Genomic DNA, 16,676 nt, shown 5'->3' with positions numbered 1-16,676 from the left:
TGAGGAACGTAGACTCAACAGGAGAAGAGCATAGGATTGATTCCCACAATGCAGCTGGTAAGTCAGTATCTGCATGCAAAGAGAGGGTCAGTACAAGAAAGCTGTAACTGACATTTTGGCCAAAATTGAGTTATTAATGGATATCTACAAATTTCTGTAAGCTTACCTCTAAGATGTAGGTTCGACCCGGGTTAAGTAATTCTGGGTCCAATAGTTGAATATAAACATCTACTTCTCTACCATCAGGGCTGGTGACAATGTCAAAGATACCATCACCAGGACCAGATTCAAGGTCGAAGTTGCCAATAAATATCTAGAAACCAAACAAAAACAATTCTTTGGTAAAACTTAAATCTAAATTATACTGTGGTAAAAAAGGGAAACCTGTAGATTACAAGCGTAGCCTGCTTTTGTTTGCATCCTCTATTTTGGCTGAACTATACTTGATTTATGTTATTTTTCTAACAATAAATGGGTACTGGCATATGTATATAGCACTGGGATTGGGAAAGTAAAACAGAATTGTTTTATTGGAGAAGTGGTAATAACCACCCCCCCCCCCCTTGCATATCAGGGGAGTCTGGCCCAAACATCCAAGATAACAGAGATGGGCACTGGTCCTACAAGACTTTAAATTACCTGGCATTAAAAAGGCCTATGGGCAATTCCAGTTGAGATCCATACATAAGTTTTAAAAACTCCACTCCGCCTCGTCCAATATCTTAAAACTCATACAACGACCAATACAGGGCCAGGGCCATAGACACAACATTTATCTACTTGGAGCCCATACCACCGGGATCTAACTCACCATGTCATCATCAAAAGCAGGGAGCCACTAACACCGGGATCTAACTCACCATGTCATCATCAAAAGCAGGGAGCCACTAACACTGGGATCTAACTCACTGTGTCAGCAGGGAGCCACTAACACTGGGATCTAACTCACCATGTCATCATCAAAAGCAGGGAGCCACTAACACTGGGATCTAACTCACTGTGTCAGCAGGGAGCCACTAACACTGGGATCTAACTCACCATGTCATCATCAAAAGCAGGGAGCCACTAACACTGGGATCTAACTCACTGTGTCAGCAGGGAGCCACTAACACTGGGATCTAACTCACCATGTCATCATCAAAAGCAGGGAGCCACTAACACTGGGATCTAACTCACCATGTCATCATCAAAAGCAGGGAGCCACTAACACTGGGATCTAACTCACTGTGTCAGCATCAAAAGCAGGGAGCCACTAACACCAGGATCTAACTCACACTGTGATCTAACTCACCGTGTCAGCATCAAAAGCAGGGAGCCACTAACACCAAGATCTAACTCACCGTGTCAGCATCAAAAGCAGGGAGCCACTAACACCAGGATCTAACTCACACTGGGATCTAACTCACGGTGTCAGCATCAAAAGCAGGGAGCCACTAACACCAAGATCTAACTCACCGTGTCAGCATCAAAAGCAGGGAGCCAATAACATTGGTATCTAACTCACCATGTCAGCATCAAAGCAGGGAGCCACTAATACTGGGATCTAACTCACCATATCGGCATCAAAAGCAGGGAGCCACTAACACCAAGATCTAACTCACCGTGTCAGCATCAAAAGCAGAGAGCCAATAACATCGGGATCTAACTCACCATGTCAGCATCAAAAGCAGGGAGCCACTAACACTGGCATCTAACTCACCGTGTCAGCATCAAAAGCAGAGAGCCAATAACACCTGGATCTAACTCACCGTGTCAGCATCAAAAGCAGGGAGCCAATAACACTGGGATTTAACTCACCATGTCAGCATCAAAAGCAGAGAGCCAATACCATTGGGATCTAACTCACCATGTCAGCATCAAAAGTAGGGAACCAATAACATCTAACTCACCGTGTCAGCATCAAAAGCAGTGAGTACAAGTCTTTCTGTGCCGCCACTTCCAGTCACTACATATAAATCATATTCTGATATTCGTCCAGTGTAAGTTGACTGGCCAAAGTATGGACAGTTATCATTGACGTCTCTAATATACACAAACACGGTTGTGGTGGCTGATCTGGTGAAATACAAGTGTAGTAAATTGGAATGATAAGTTAATTAATTATTTATACATTTAATGAAAATTTATGTACTTTCAATATCAAGGAGTCTAGCCTAATATTCTAACACAAAGGTTCTCACATCACTTTTATTCAGGGGCCTAATAATAAATACATTTTCATCAACTCTTCCTATACATTTGTACAGGTGTACATACCATATTTCCTCAAATAGTACCCCCTCAAATAAATGCCCCCACCACTTTTTTCCATCAAGATGTTTAAAAAATGCTGATATTTCCATGCTATCTTGATATAAAATTGGATCGATTGAGCCCATATTTATTGGTCGAGCTATGAGTTTTAAAATATTGGACAAGACGCAGTCGAGTCCAATATTTTACAACTCATAGCGAGACCAATAAATATTGGGCGTAAAGTATCCAATTTTATCATTATTATGTTTCGGATCCAATATTTTCACACACTTGGATCCTTCAAAACATAATAATGCAAAAACCTGGTTGGAAACCCGAAGTGAACCAGAAGTCAGTGTTTTTAGTTCATAGTTCGTCATTTCAGCATGAGTTTTAAGTTTACCTAATGATTTTAACGGGAATTGTCGTTCTAAAAATGACCTCTAATAAACAAGTGTATGAGTGTATACTGGATGCATCTCAAAAATGGTACATTTTAAAAAACATTTTTCGACTGGAAGAAAGGGGACATCAAAAAATATTTTCCCGTTGGTGCTTGTATGATGCCGATCAAGTCACAATTTTTTCCCTGTGATTTAGAACTTTGATTCTAAGTGACAGTCAATTAACCAGTGTGTGCCAAAATTATCCTGGTCCAATTTTCTATACATTGAGCCATATGGCAATTCTTAGTCAGTGGGAGTGGTCTATATTTGTAGACACATAATCTGATAGGACAATCGCATGATTTCAGGTGCCGTCTATCAGGCCGTAGACGACCCTACGACATCATGAGTGTTATAACGCGTAACACGCTTGTAGAGGTTCGCGTATGTATCGTGTTGTATTATGCGTAGACTAGTGTGGAATACGCAAACACATTCTAGAAGTACGCGCAACAGAATACGTGAAGTTGTAAACAAGTTTCGTTCATTTTATAATAGAGAGCTTGCGATTTCCAAACGTGACATCGGACGTCACGTTGATCTATTCAAAACCACTCTCCTGTATCGAGCGAGGTCACGTATTTAGCTATTTTTGAAGATATTCCACGTGCGAAATCGACGTAGATACATCGTTGAAAATGCACAAAATTTGTCCTTTTCACAATATGTTAAAGACAATCAAAGATAATGAACATACGAAGGAAAGTCTAATTATTATTATGATCCTTTTTGTTTGTAACAAATCATTATAATAAAGGTACATCGATGTGTTAAAAATGGACTAAATTTAAACGCAATATTCATACGCAGAGATTGTCTATTGAAATGTGTGTGATACTTTGCGTGATAAAAAATTAGCTTGCGATTTGACATTTTGGACTCAACGTAGCATTAAAACGTCCGTTCCACCATGGTTCCACGTGGAAATAGGCTGATTTTACCTCGAGTCTAGGTAAAGGAAACGTAGAGAACGAGTGTTTCTCTACAAATGTTATAGTCAAAATATCATGTGTTTTTGTACAGCTGAGGGGTGGTGCAATAACTTTGTGTATCCCCGAGGTGGTGAAGTATTAGAGGGGGGGGGGGCAAGCAGGTCAAAAGGGTGGGGGGGCAAGCATTTTTTGGCAGGTCGAAAGTTGGGTGGGGGGGGACAAGGAAATTTTGGCTCAGATATTTTAGGAGCATTAGGAACACGTTCAAATATGCACAATTCCTGATCGGTTATTTATTTATTTATTTATTTATTTGTCTGTCGCTCTAGATGAAATACAGCAAGATAATGTAAGATAGTAAATGTAAACCTGTATTTTAGCTAGAGTATCTCGAGCTAATGAACACGACCTTTTGCCAAAGCCAATGTAAATGAGTCATTGTGAATTAAAGCTGAGTTTATTCACAGCAGAAGTGACATAATTGATCGGATTAACTACCATAGCAATAGATTAATACAATTTTTATTATATCGCCCTGCACTACAACGTTCACGCTGGTACCTATGCATTGAACCATAGATGTCAAAGAAAGGATGTTCACTCGCACCTATAAGATTAATATTTTTGAAAAGAGCTGTATTGTATTCAATCTATGTTTGCGGACATACACAGGTGATTAGTGCAATCTGCTTGTGTTGGCATGGTTGGGTGATCTATTTAAACATTGTATTCATCTATTGCGATTATTACGTCACTTATAGAGGCCCTGCATTCTTTTATCGATTGGCTCCAAACAAAGGATTTGAACCGGTGTCCTTCACCGTAGTTATGGCGGAGTGCAGTTCAACAAAAGCATGATTGCAATCTACCACAGACAGGGTCTAATTCTGCATAAAACCGGGCAACGTTATTTCTATAGATCTGCTGCGCATTCAAATTGCATTGTATTGCATCGTAATTTCATTTGTGTCTATGCTAATTATGTTTACACGTGTTTTCAAGCAAATTCGGAATCGGAATGTTACAAAAGTACAGATCGCATTCAGCTTACTTCATATGAGATGATCTTTGGAAAAATACGGCATAATTTGTCTTGGTGTTTGCGGAATGCCACGCAGTAAAATATTAATACGGTGCGGCAATTCATGATTGACAACTAACAATCGGCGTGTCCTTCAGATCCTCCACTGTCAATTTCTTATCCACTCAGTAATCCTCACAAAAGCTTTGTGTTGATTACGTAATGTGTGAGGCAAATTGCAATAAGTACAATGAAATAATGAGTAGGGCGGGCTCGAGGCGGGTTTCTTCTTCATCTTACGTAACAGTATTGTTCTCCAAAAAAACCCGGAAGCTTGTCGTTTGGAGCTCTAGCTGAAATACAGCAAGATAATGTAAGATAGTAAATGTAAACCTGTATTTTAGCTAGAGTATCTCGAGCTAATCTACCACGACATTTCGGCTCACACACATAAGAAATGCACTACGATAAAATAGGTTGATGAAAACAGTGCAACAGAGCATTAATGCCCAAAATTGAAAAGCTGTATAATTTATAAACAATATACACTACACATAAAAATACTACTACAAGGGATTTTCAACATAGACGAATCCAAACAATCAAGTACCAACATGCACAGTTTTGTCCTTATATCACTTTTGGGTTTATAACAAAATGTTTTCAAGCCTCTATCTCTTTGATAGCTGATAATGCCCATCTATTCACCAAGTGGCTATTAACTGATGAGCACTGTCATTATGCTAATATGAAATCATTGTTTATCAACAAAGGCGAGGGACTTCGTCTGTCGATATGCTCAAACAAACCGCTACACTGTTCAATGGCTTTCTTGTACTATATGAAATATGGTGGGCGATTTGAAATGCACGTGCCCTGAGCAAACTACGATGCGTACTCACACTGCAGGGTAAATAACAATGGAAATTGTCATAATTACAAGCGCACTGCCGGGCAATGACGTCACATGTCAAGTGGTCTATACCCGATCAATGTTGGAGTTGCCTATAACCTATATGTTTAAAATTCAATATGGCTACCGAACTGTCATGTGGTCCAGTGGATTAGTGCGCTGGACTTCTGTATTCTGTATGTAGCAGCGGCGTGGGCCCACCTGTGCCGAACTGAAATTCCATTTTTTTTTAAATTTAATATTAGGGAAATGAGACTGGGCGAATTTATGTATGACGTAGAGAGGATTAAGATCCCTTTATTGATCCCTGACCCCACCGACTACCCCGGCTGATTTCATGCAAAACAAATCACCAGATGACTGACTATAGGACATAGCGCCACAACACGGCGTTGGTAAAGTATGTGGCCTCACTGCAATACATAGCTAAGTAAAAACGTGCGTGTTAATCGTGCGTAAAAAACGTCACGTCCCACGTCTACGTTTGGAAAATCGCAATCTCTCTAATAACATTTTTATGACGGTAACTTAGTTTTTGCTTTAAAAAATAGTTTACAATTATTAAAATAATATTTAACTGACTAAGAATGAGAATAGACGATAGGAATTTTTATTTTGCCTATCCTCTACCTATGATAGACGACAGGCAGGTCCAATATTTTTTATCGTAGTGTGCGCCGGCATCCACTACTCAAAATATTGGACCTGTCTGTCGTCTATCACACGGTAGAGGATAGTAAAAACAAAATTTCCTATCATTTATTCTCTAATTCATAGGCATTAGCACCATTGAGTATATGGAAAAGTAGACAAACTAGGATTTTCTCAACTTATTTTGGTTTCGACTGACATATGAGTTGGGAAGACAAAGAGGGCCCTTATATTTTTTCTTTGAATTGTAACACAGTTTAATTTGAGATACACACTGTACTTACAAGGTTTTTTGACAGAACTTCAGGTCTGATCATTGTTCGAGTCTTCAAGTCTTTTCATGAACCCCTAGTGTCACCTATCATTTGCACTTATTTGAATGGTTCTATGCCTCTGTCCTGAGCCTCAACAACAAGAGTGTACTGTGTTAAGCCCTCGATAGCTATAGTCTGGTCAGATGTGATGGTAATCACCATGATTCTGTCTAGATAAAAGAAACTACCACCAGTGGAACTTACCTAAATGGTTCTATGCCTCTGTCCTGAGCCTCAGCAATAAGAGTGTAGATCCTACTGTGTTATGCCCTCATAGCTAGTCTGGTCAGACGTGATGGTAATCAAACTGATTTTGTCTAGATGAAAGAAACTACCACCAGTGGAACTTACCTGAATGGTTCTATGCCTCTGTCCTGAGCCTCTACAACAAGAGTGTACTGTGTTATGCTCTCATAATCAGTCTGGTCTGACGTGACCCTAATCACACCAGTACTTCTGTCAAGACCAAAGAAACTACCACCACTGTTGCTAACTGACTTCAGAATGTACACTATATCAGGTGTGGAACTCTGTGATGTGGCTTCAACCTAAGGACAAATAAATTATTAAAAATGGTAACATGCACTTCTGCGTCCTTTCAGTGTTTGAGCCAAACTTTGTGTGTATAGCATTTTCCACCCTGATGTGGCAGTGACGTCAAAGCATTGTACACCAGCACTTTGAGCGAACACTAGCAATTTGTAGCTGCGCCCAATGAAATGCGCGCTGACGTCACTGCCACGTCAGGGTGGAAAAATGCTTTAGTAACTGCCCGGTTGTTCATAAAATACAGGCAAACATTTATAAGACCTGATGCCGTATTCCATGCAGATTATGAAATCGGTGATTTGGTTGATTTACATGTTACATTCCTGCAGTTATTCTAGATGTTTCCAATTAGGCTGGGGGCACTTGACTTTGATTGGGATGTGTATAGACACCAGTTAAAACTAGGAGATTTGACACTAAAGAAAGGAGTCATCAGGTGAGAAGACCCAAAAAGGGGGTCTTTCCGTGAGACTGGGCCTGGGGAAAATTTTAACCAAACAACAGTGTCTTTCAATGAGACTGGGAAAATTTTGGGGTCAAAATATAAATATAAATTTTTTAAGCAAATTCTTCAAACAAATTAGAACAAAAATAAATATGAAATTTTGTGAATTTGAGAGAAACACAAGAGCCATTCGGTGATAAATTAACAAACATTTGCTCAAAAGCTTGAAAAAGCGAAGAGGTCTTTTAGTGACAATAAAACAAAAAAGGTGGTCATAGGGTGACCCATTTTTAGCGAGGCCACCAGGGTAATTACAAAAAGGCTTACACAGTGAAGTTTAATATTCAGGATTTTTACCTCCAAACTCAAAATTCAACTTGGAGTGTTCTGGGATTTTTTTTACACAAAAAGGCCAATCAACTTTTGTCAAACCAACTTTGTATTTGTATAATATCTCAGGGGATCCATGACCAGTTTGGTTGAAATTTGACAGTTAGTTACAAGTTTCACCCTAGCTGCAGGTTTTGTCCATAGTATGGTTTAGTTATAAGTCCCTTTTTCAACTAAAACTGTGGCAAAATCCGACTGATTTGTAGGAGTCTATATAATATTGTAGCTTAAATGGGTTATTCCAGTTGAAATTCATACACCCCCTATGGAAGACATAACCTTATCTCCTACACAGGGGGTGTAGATTTCAAATGGAGTCACCCATTCAGTGTTGTCTGCTGTAAAATGGGCTATACCAGTTGAAATTCATACACTTCCTATGGAAGACATGACCTTATCTCCTACACAGGGGGTGTAGATTTCAAATGGAAAGTCACCCATTCAGTGTCGTCTGCTCCAAAATGGATTATTCCAGTTGAAATTCATACACCCCCTATGGAAGACATAACCTTAATCTCCCACACAGGGGGTGTAGATTTCAAATGGAGTCACCCATTCAGTGTTGTCTGCTGTAAAATGGGCTATACCAGTTGAAATTCATACACTTCCTATGGAAGACATGACCTTATCTCCTACACAGGGGGTGTAGATTTCAAATGGAATCATCCATCAAGGAAAACACATTTGAAATTCATACTCCCTGTGTGGAAGATTAAGGCCATGTCTTCCACAGGGGGTGTATGGATTTCAACTGGTATAGGCCAATGTGGGAGAACTATGTATAGGATAAATACAGCATAAACTCAAACAAACCACTTACTTGTACAACAAATGTGCCGATAGGAGCTCCTTCATCGATATATGCTGAATATTCTGGCTGAGTGAAATTGGGTGCTAAATCACTAACCACTTCAATTAGGACAACGACAGGGGTGCCACTACAGTCTACACTGGGTACAGCTGATGCGTCAGATGCAAGGATCTATTGGAAGAAATATAGTTCGACTTGTCAAAATTTTAGTCTTGTACTGCTTTGATAAGGATATTGATAGGGGTCAAACTGGAAGTCAAACTCAGTGCTTCACAAGTACAACTATTTTTCTTTCTGTGAACTGTCATTGTTTACTCAAATCTACATGAATTTGCCCGGTTGAAGTTTTACGAGAATCTTTGCACGAATCGATTCGCATCAGATTTCGAGCCTGCATTCTACAAATATGGACACTAACAAAAGCATCCCTTCAATCATACACAACTTAGATACGCGCGCGAAACAGCTGCGCGAAAACAGCTGCCCCGGCACGTTGACGTCACTGCCACATGAGGGTGGAAAATGGTATAGAAAGATAAAGTTGTTGAAATTACTCATTTTATATGTTACCTTTCAAAGTAGCAACCTACCTGTAAGTCATACGAGCTGTCTGTAAGCCTGTCATCATCAAGAAGTCTGACGAAGACTCGTGATTGGCCAGTTATTGACCTGTCTTCATCTATATCAAAGATTCCAGTTCCTGGACCCGACAATAACTTAATATCACCAACAAAAGTCTATAACGTATAAATAATAATAACAAAATAATATGCACCAATCATATTGAAGTGAATCAACTATATTGTGCTATTCCATTTAAAATCCCCACTACCGCTGTCGAAGATTTCAGAAATATCTTTCACAGGGGGAGTATGTTTTTCAAATGTAATTAGTCAGGGTTAATCATTTTGAAACCCATACTCCCACTGTATTAAGCCTTTGCCTATATCTTCCACAGCATGAGTATTTCAAATGGACATTACCTAACTATCTATTCCATTTGAAACTCATACTCCCTCTGTGGAAGATATTTCCAAAATCTTCCACGGGGGTAGTGTGGATTTTAAATGGAATAGCCCATGTATTTTAAGATTGATATACATGCATTGTGTAGATTGCACCATGCATTATCATATCTGCCAACATTGAAATGAAAAAAAATGACCCCTTGAAAAAATGGTGAGCGCCTTGACGTGAAGCCTGTAATGGGTGGGGTTCAGGGGCAGTGGCTCGGTGGGGCTCCAGGGGCCAGCGGTCCTGGAAGCTCCTGGATTTTGGGGTTTGAGAAGTGCCAAAATCAGTCATTTTGTACACATTTTTGTACACATCCTTGTTATATACACAGGGGTGTAGCCAGCTTTATTGGCCGAGGAAGCAAAATGAAAATTCAATCTTTGAGCTTCCATGAAAGGACTTTAATGTGACAATATGTGGCACGTAGTGCACAAAAAATTTGGTATATTGCACTATTTTGGCCCATGATCAGGGGTGTATTATTTTGGTGGGAAACATACTCTTTTCTCCTTTTCTTTGCCTTCCTAATTTTCTTTCATTTTTTTGTTGGGGGGGCACAGTGTAGGATGTGTGATTTACTCACCGGATCCTTATCATAAGCCACAAGTATGAGTCTATCCGATGTAGCCTCTTCAGCTGCAAACAGATCTTGTATGCTAATTTTACCAGTATAGGATGGGTTTTCAAACAATGGACATTCATCATTGGTGTTGGTAACCTTTATGGTAACTGTAGCACTTGAAGATCTGAAAGACAAACACATGTATAATACAGTACCGGTACCCTGTTGCATTTAGACTTGGGTCAGAGTTGGGCGATATTATTTGCCCATGATTCTTTGCAACTTAAATGGTGGATGACCCACATTATATTGGCACTAATACTTGGGTCAGAATTAAAGTTAGGATTGGGTGATATTCTTTGTTAACTACACATGGGTAACATGCAGCCTTATTCACCCACTCATCAGACTTTGGCAAAAAAAAAAGGTAGAAAATACCATGTGAGGATATACTTTGAAGATCCGCCTAATGGCGCTATTGGGCTATTCCATTTAAAATCCACACTCCCCCCTGTGGAAGATTTTGGAAATATCTTCCACAGAGGGAGTATGAATTTCAAAAGAATTAATACATTAGCAGCTCCATTTGAAAGTCACTCTCCCTCAGGGGGAAGATTCAGGTTGAATCTTTCTCAGAGGGTGTAAGAAATTCAAATGAAGCTGCCTAATGTGCTCATTCCTTTTGAAATTCATACTCCCCCTGCGGCAAATATTTCCAAAATCTTCCACAGGGGGAGTATGGATTTTATATGGAATAGCCCATTGGCTCCCTAATTGGAATTTTAGGCACTAACTAAAAGTGCCCTCCCATAAAAATCCAACCAGCAAATAAGGGCATGTACCCTTAATTCTTGTTTGGGATTTTCAGAGCAGGGAGCTCTTGTACATGAAATTTACTCTAAGGCAAAGGAGCCCAGGTGCGCCATTAGGCGAACCTTTACGGTACTTGGTCACCTACCTTTAATTAGAAATAAAAATATACAATTCCAGTTGGAGCATGTACATGTTGAAAGCTGCATTCATTCAATTGAAATTCCTACTAGAGTATTGAGCTATGTTTCATCTGGTAAACCACCAACGTGTGCCCTATCTATATATATTCAGGGGTTTTCAGCTTTCTTTGTTCAAGGTCCACAAGGTGGGTTACATACATGCTTTTGTGGGCCAAATACACTCCAGTTTTATATGTGTTCGTGTATATTTGTACAGTTGGACCGTGGCTAAATATCAGCACTGGATTTGGTTCAATTAGTCTTAAGCCAACACCTTCCTGTGGCCCTGTTACAAGAACTGCCCTGGACAGAACTCTCCTAAACATTCCCATGTGCAAGTTAACCTGTTGTGATAAGTCATTTACAGCTGCTGGACCGTCCATCTGGAACATCCTGGAGCGGAACAGACGGGAAGCTTCTTCTCTCACACAATTTAAAAAGCTGCTGAAAACTCACTTGTACAATTCTTAGTATTTTTCATTTTGTCTTTGCATTAATTTTTCTAGTTTTCCACTAGCTGGTTATTGTTTGTTGTTGTTGGTATTGTACTTGTGCGCGTTTAGATCAATTTTTTGCACTAGCGGGACACCCGCGCAAAGCGCGGGTCCCTGCTACATGAGTAAATGGGAGCGTTCACTAAAAATAGTGGGAATTACTGAACAGGTAGGCTCATTGAAAAGGTAAATTTTTACATAAACCTGTCCCTTCTTGCATTAGGCTCATTGAAAAAGTAAATTTTTATTTATATAAACCTGTCCCTTCTTGCATTTCCTTTTTAGCTTCTTTCTTTTCAGTTTCTTCTACATGGGCCTATTTTATTCCCCATTAAAAAAAATGCTGCTTAGTTAGCTTGTGATTTTCCGTTTCCATGTTATTGATTTATTTAACCCATTCCCATTATTTTTTTGTTAAATCTACCCTTTCTTACATTCCTTTTAGCTTCTTTTTTCCTTTTTACATATTTTGTTCCCATTTTTATATTTCCTGCTCAGCTCGTGATTACCTGTGTGCACTAGTGTTATTTGTTCGTTCTTCCTTCCTTTTAATTAATTCCTTCCTTTCTTTCTTTCGTACTTTCGTATCCTTACGATTTTTATCATCTTGCTAATTTCTTAATCCCACCCCGTACCCTAAGCCACAACCCTATACCCGTAACCTATAGTAGGCCTACCTTTTTTGTCCTCCTTTCTGATCTCTGGAAGTTGACCTATGCATATGCGCCCATGTGTGCGCGTATCGCATATGCGTATTGCTGCGTTACCCGTGCAGTATTGTCGCATAACGCGTTATGTATATGTATGTATGTTCACGGGTCGCATGTTGATGAGAACCCCTGCTATCTTACCTGAATGGTTCTGTGCCTCTATCCTGTGCTTCCACCAACAATATGTATTCCCTTATTTTTTCATAGTCACTATCAGCTGATATTGTTCTTATATCACCCGAATCACGGTCAACCTCAAACAATCCTTGGCCATCTTTCAATTGGTATTTAATATTATCAGTACTTCCATCATGGGATCTTGCCTTAACCTGTGAACAAAAGTAAATTAAAACAAAATTAGTATCTCCATAAAATGAAAATTGTATCTCTTAACAGTAAATGCTTCCTAAATTATCTCAGTACATTGATGCCAAAGTTAGACATAATACCATCATTCTGTAAAGGCATAATGTTATAAGGGCAAAAGGGGTATATAATGCATTTTCCACCCTGATGTGGCAGTGACGTGGCAGCTACAAATCGCTAGTGTTCGCTCAAAGTGCTGGCATACACACACACATGCGATAAAAGACGCCGTACAGATGCGCGCATGAAACAGCTGCCTCAACGCTTTGACGTCACTGCCACATCAGGTTGGAAAATGCTTTAGCCAAACCCCACTCCATTAAAGTCAAGTTAGCTCAATCGATAAGGCATTCGACTATGGTGCGAGAGGTTGCGGGTTCGAACCCTCGCGGTGCCTATACGCTCACATGAAAAAATTGAGTTAGCTTGAAATTCCCTTGGACAAGGAACTCACTGCTAATTTGTCTCGTTGTAACCCGTACGAAACTCGGGGAGCTGATCCTGGTTGGGATGGTTATTTGTGGAATGTCTAGGGTGTGCGCTCTTGAAGCAGCAAAGTCCCTGATTCGTTGTTTAATGGTTTGTGGAATGATGTGGGGCCGTAGTGGTCAGCGACAACCTGTAAAGTGTGCTGAGGCTTGTGGATCAATGTCTAGGCGTTGTGCCTGTGCGTAGCACACTATAAATCACTGTGCTTTTTTAAAAAAAATTTTCTTTTAAGTGGTATTTTCTTCTTATAAAATGACTGAAAATGCCTGGTGCCTCAAACTAATTATTCTAACATTTCAGATACAGACATAGAATGCCAAACAATCTAAAAAAATCTTTAAAAGTTACCCTTGTGGATCAACAAGCAAATTACTTACTGTAATAATAAATGTACCAGCTGGTGAATTCTCTACCAGATATCCTATATATCCTCCATCAAACACTGGGGATAGATCTTCAGTGATGTTGATGCTGACACTGGCTGTGTTACTGGGACATGGTGGGATGCCTGGTACATTCATGGTATTATCATTTACTGAGATCTGTAGAAGAAACAACCCAGTAATTTAAGCAGCATTTATAACCCAACGTCATAAATGCATGTGATGTGTGCCACCCAATCATATTTGATAATTTGTAAAAATACATTTTAATACACAAGCCGACTTACTCAAACTGGAATTGTAAAATAGACAATACACAACCAAACAAAACACATACAAACACCACTTACATAACCACACATAAAAACAAACATACAAACCAAATACAAATGAGTAAGGGCTCATATTGAAATTCCCTTACACAGGAAGGTGTGCGCCATCCTGCAGCTTTCCTGTGCTAGCCTTCTTTTGTTAAAATCCTGGGCAGGGCGTATCACTGATGCATATAATCTATCCGTTTTATGACTGAGCTTTCCTGAGGCGCGCGCTTAGCGAGGGGAATCCTGCCTTCTTTCTGTGTGAAAACGTGGTAGGGTATTTCAATATGAGCCCTAAAGTGGCAACGGCGGATGTCAAACCACCCTAGTGAGTTTATCCAACTGCAGACACACATGTTACGAGTTTCTTTCGCATTTCCATGGATATAGAACTAGCTTTCATTACCTTCATCACCTATACCCACAACTTATATAATGCTTTTAAATGCTGTTTCTGATATAATGTAGTACCATCATCCTGGAAAGGCATACGTCCGCAAAGATTTCTTATGTATGCGTGTCCTTGTTTGCCAATGTATACAAAAGCGTAAATACATACCAATGAACTATACAAATCAAATTCTAGTTTTGTAGGGTTTTCCAATGTAACATAGACTTCTTTAGCACTATCATCCACATACCCCCCATCCCACACACAACCCCCACACACCCCACTCCATACACTTACAAATATAGTATAGAAATCCAATCCTACCATTTGATACCAGGTTCTCTTCTATTCCGATCATACACCCCACACCTACACTCACTCCCTACCCACACTTACCAATAAAGTATAGAAATCCAATTCTATTTTGGCGGATCTTCCAATGTAACAGACTTCTTTAGCACACCCATCCACACACACACCAACCCACCCCACACACAATCCTCGCAAACTCCATCCCTCCACACTTACCAATAAAGTATAGAAATCAAGTCCTAGTTTTGTAGGGTCTTCCAATGTAACATAGACTTCTGTAGACCTATCTGATACCACATTCTCTTCTATCCCAAATATCTCATCATTTGGACCTGATACCTGCTCGATATTTCCAATATAAATCTGAGGGTGATAACAAAAATAACAGGTTTGATACCAAAACCAAGATGCGAGATATACATTTTTTACTTATTTTTTGTCAGGATTTAGTCTCAAATCCCCAAATATGTTTTGATCCAATCAATTGCAACATATAGGGTTGATGAAAATTGTTTAACTTTTAGAAAAAATTGTAGACTGATTTCACTGTGTAAGTAAAAAATGAACTACGATAAAGTTGTTTCCCTAAAACATAGGCAGGGATGCCAACCTTGCAACTCAAGAAACTGTATCCCAGACCCCAAAAACTGTATTTTGCCATACAAAACTGTATTTTTTGAGATCATGTGTAATATCACTTGTAACTAGCTATAAACATTAAAAACTAACTTGTTTTCAAGTTTGTCAGAGTGTTTCTACACTGTAAAAACCCTTTTAAGCCCCTTACAGAAGACAAATTTGATAGTTAATGCAATTTCCAAAGAGGCTCCATTTTGGAGTTATAGCACTTTTTAATGTCCACTATCCTATACTTAACCATGTATCGTACAAGGCATTTTTGAAACTGCTGCACTGGCTTTATTACATGATTTGCGTGGCTGGCCTTCATATATATGGTGCACAATTACAAACTCATAATTCATTGATTCAAGTGAACATTCCACCAGAAGTCAAACACCCACCTCCCCCACCCCCACCCGGGGGCTACTGATGATTACTATTTTTCACAAGGACAAGGTATGAATCAACAAAAAATTAAAATGTAACTTTCAAAGAGGCTCCATTTTGGAGTTATAGCACTTTTTAATGTCCACTTTCCTATACTTAACCATGTACAAGGCATTTTTGAAACGGCTGCACTGGCTTTATTTCATGATTGGCGTGGCTAACCTTCATATATGATGCACAATTTCATACTAATAATTCATTGATTCAAGTGGATCATTCCAACAGAACCTCCCCCACCCCCACTTGGGGGGGGGGGGTCACCGGTGTGGCCTACCTCACATCATAGATACATGCTTGAAACGCTGAAGACAATATTTGAAAAATATTAATGTGCCACTGCCTGCAACATTAATTTTTTAATGTGCATGCATCGTCCGAAAGTCGGCAGTTAGGAAACCATCTTGTAGGCCAGGTATTAAAAGCGACTGCTATATGTGCAGTACCGCGTGCGGTACTGCACACTTCCGCTCACAGTCCGCATGCGGAACTGCACCTTCCGTCACACACTTCGCATGCGGGACTGCACATCCCGATGTGCATTCCCGCATCGGTGATGCAGGTCGGGATGTGCAGTCCGCATCGGTGATGCAGGTCGGGATGTGCAGTCCCGCATGGGAAACTGCAATATTTTTGGTGCATTTCCGTTAGGGGATGTGCAATATTTTTGGGTTTTTAGGGGAACTGCAATATTTTTGGTGCATTTCCGTTAGGGGATCTACAATATTTTTGGTGTTTATCCGCATGGGGATGTGCAATATTTTTGGTGCATTTCCGTTAGGGCATGTGCAATATTTTTGTTTTGTTTTCCGCATGGGGAACTGCAATATTTTTGGTGCATTTCCGTTAGGGAATGTGCAATATTTTTGGTCTT

At 39.7% G+C, this 16,676-nt stretch overlaps 1 long non-coding RNA gene across 1 annotated transcript; it reads right to left on the bottom strand.

The window, feature by feature from the left end:
* Positions 1–172: 172 nt before the first annotated feature.
* LOC140170662 (uncharacterized) lies at positions 173–7,054 on the bottom strand. The gene is made up of 3 exons (XR_011861561.1): positions 6,864–7,054; positions 1,890–2,055; positions 173–313 (listed from the first exon to the last, which is right to left on the bottom strand). It is a non-coding gene; the product is annotated as an uncharacterized lncRNA (long non-coding RNA).
* Between the last annotated feature and the right edge of the window lie 9,622 nt (positions 7,055–16,676).

This window comes from Amphiura filiformis, chromosome 15, assembly GCF_039555335.1.
Source record: "Amphiura filiformis chromosome 15, Afil_fr2py, whole genome shotgun sequence".
In the NCBI taxonomy this organism is placed as follows: domain Eukaryota; kingdom Metazoa; phylum Echinodermata; class Ophiuroidea; order Amphilepidida; family Amphiuridae; genus Amphiura; species Amphiura filiformis.
The sequence above is the reverse complement of the archived record's forward strand: the minus strand, read 5'-3'. Positions and strand labels throughout refer to the sequence as shown.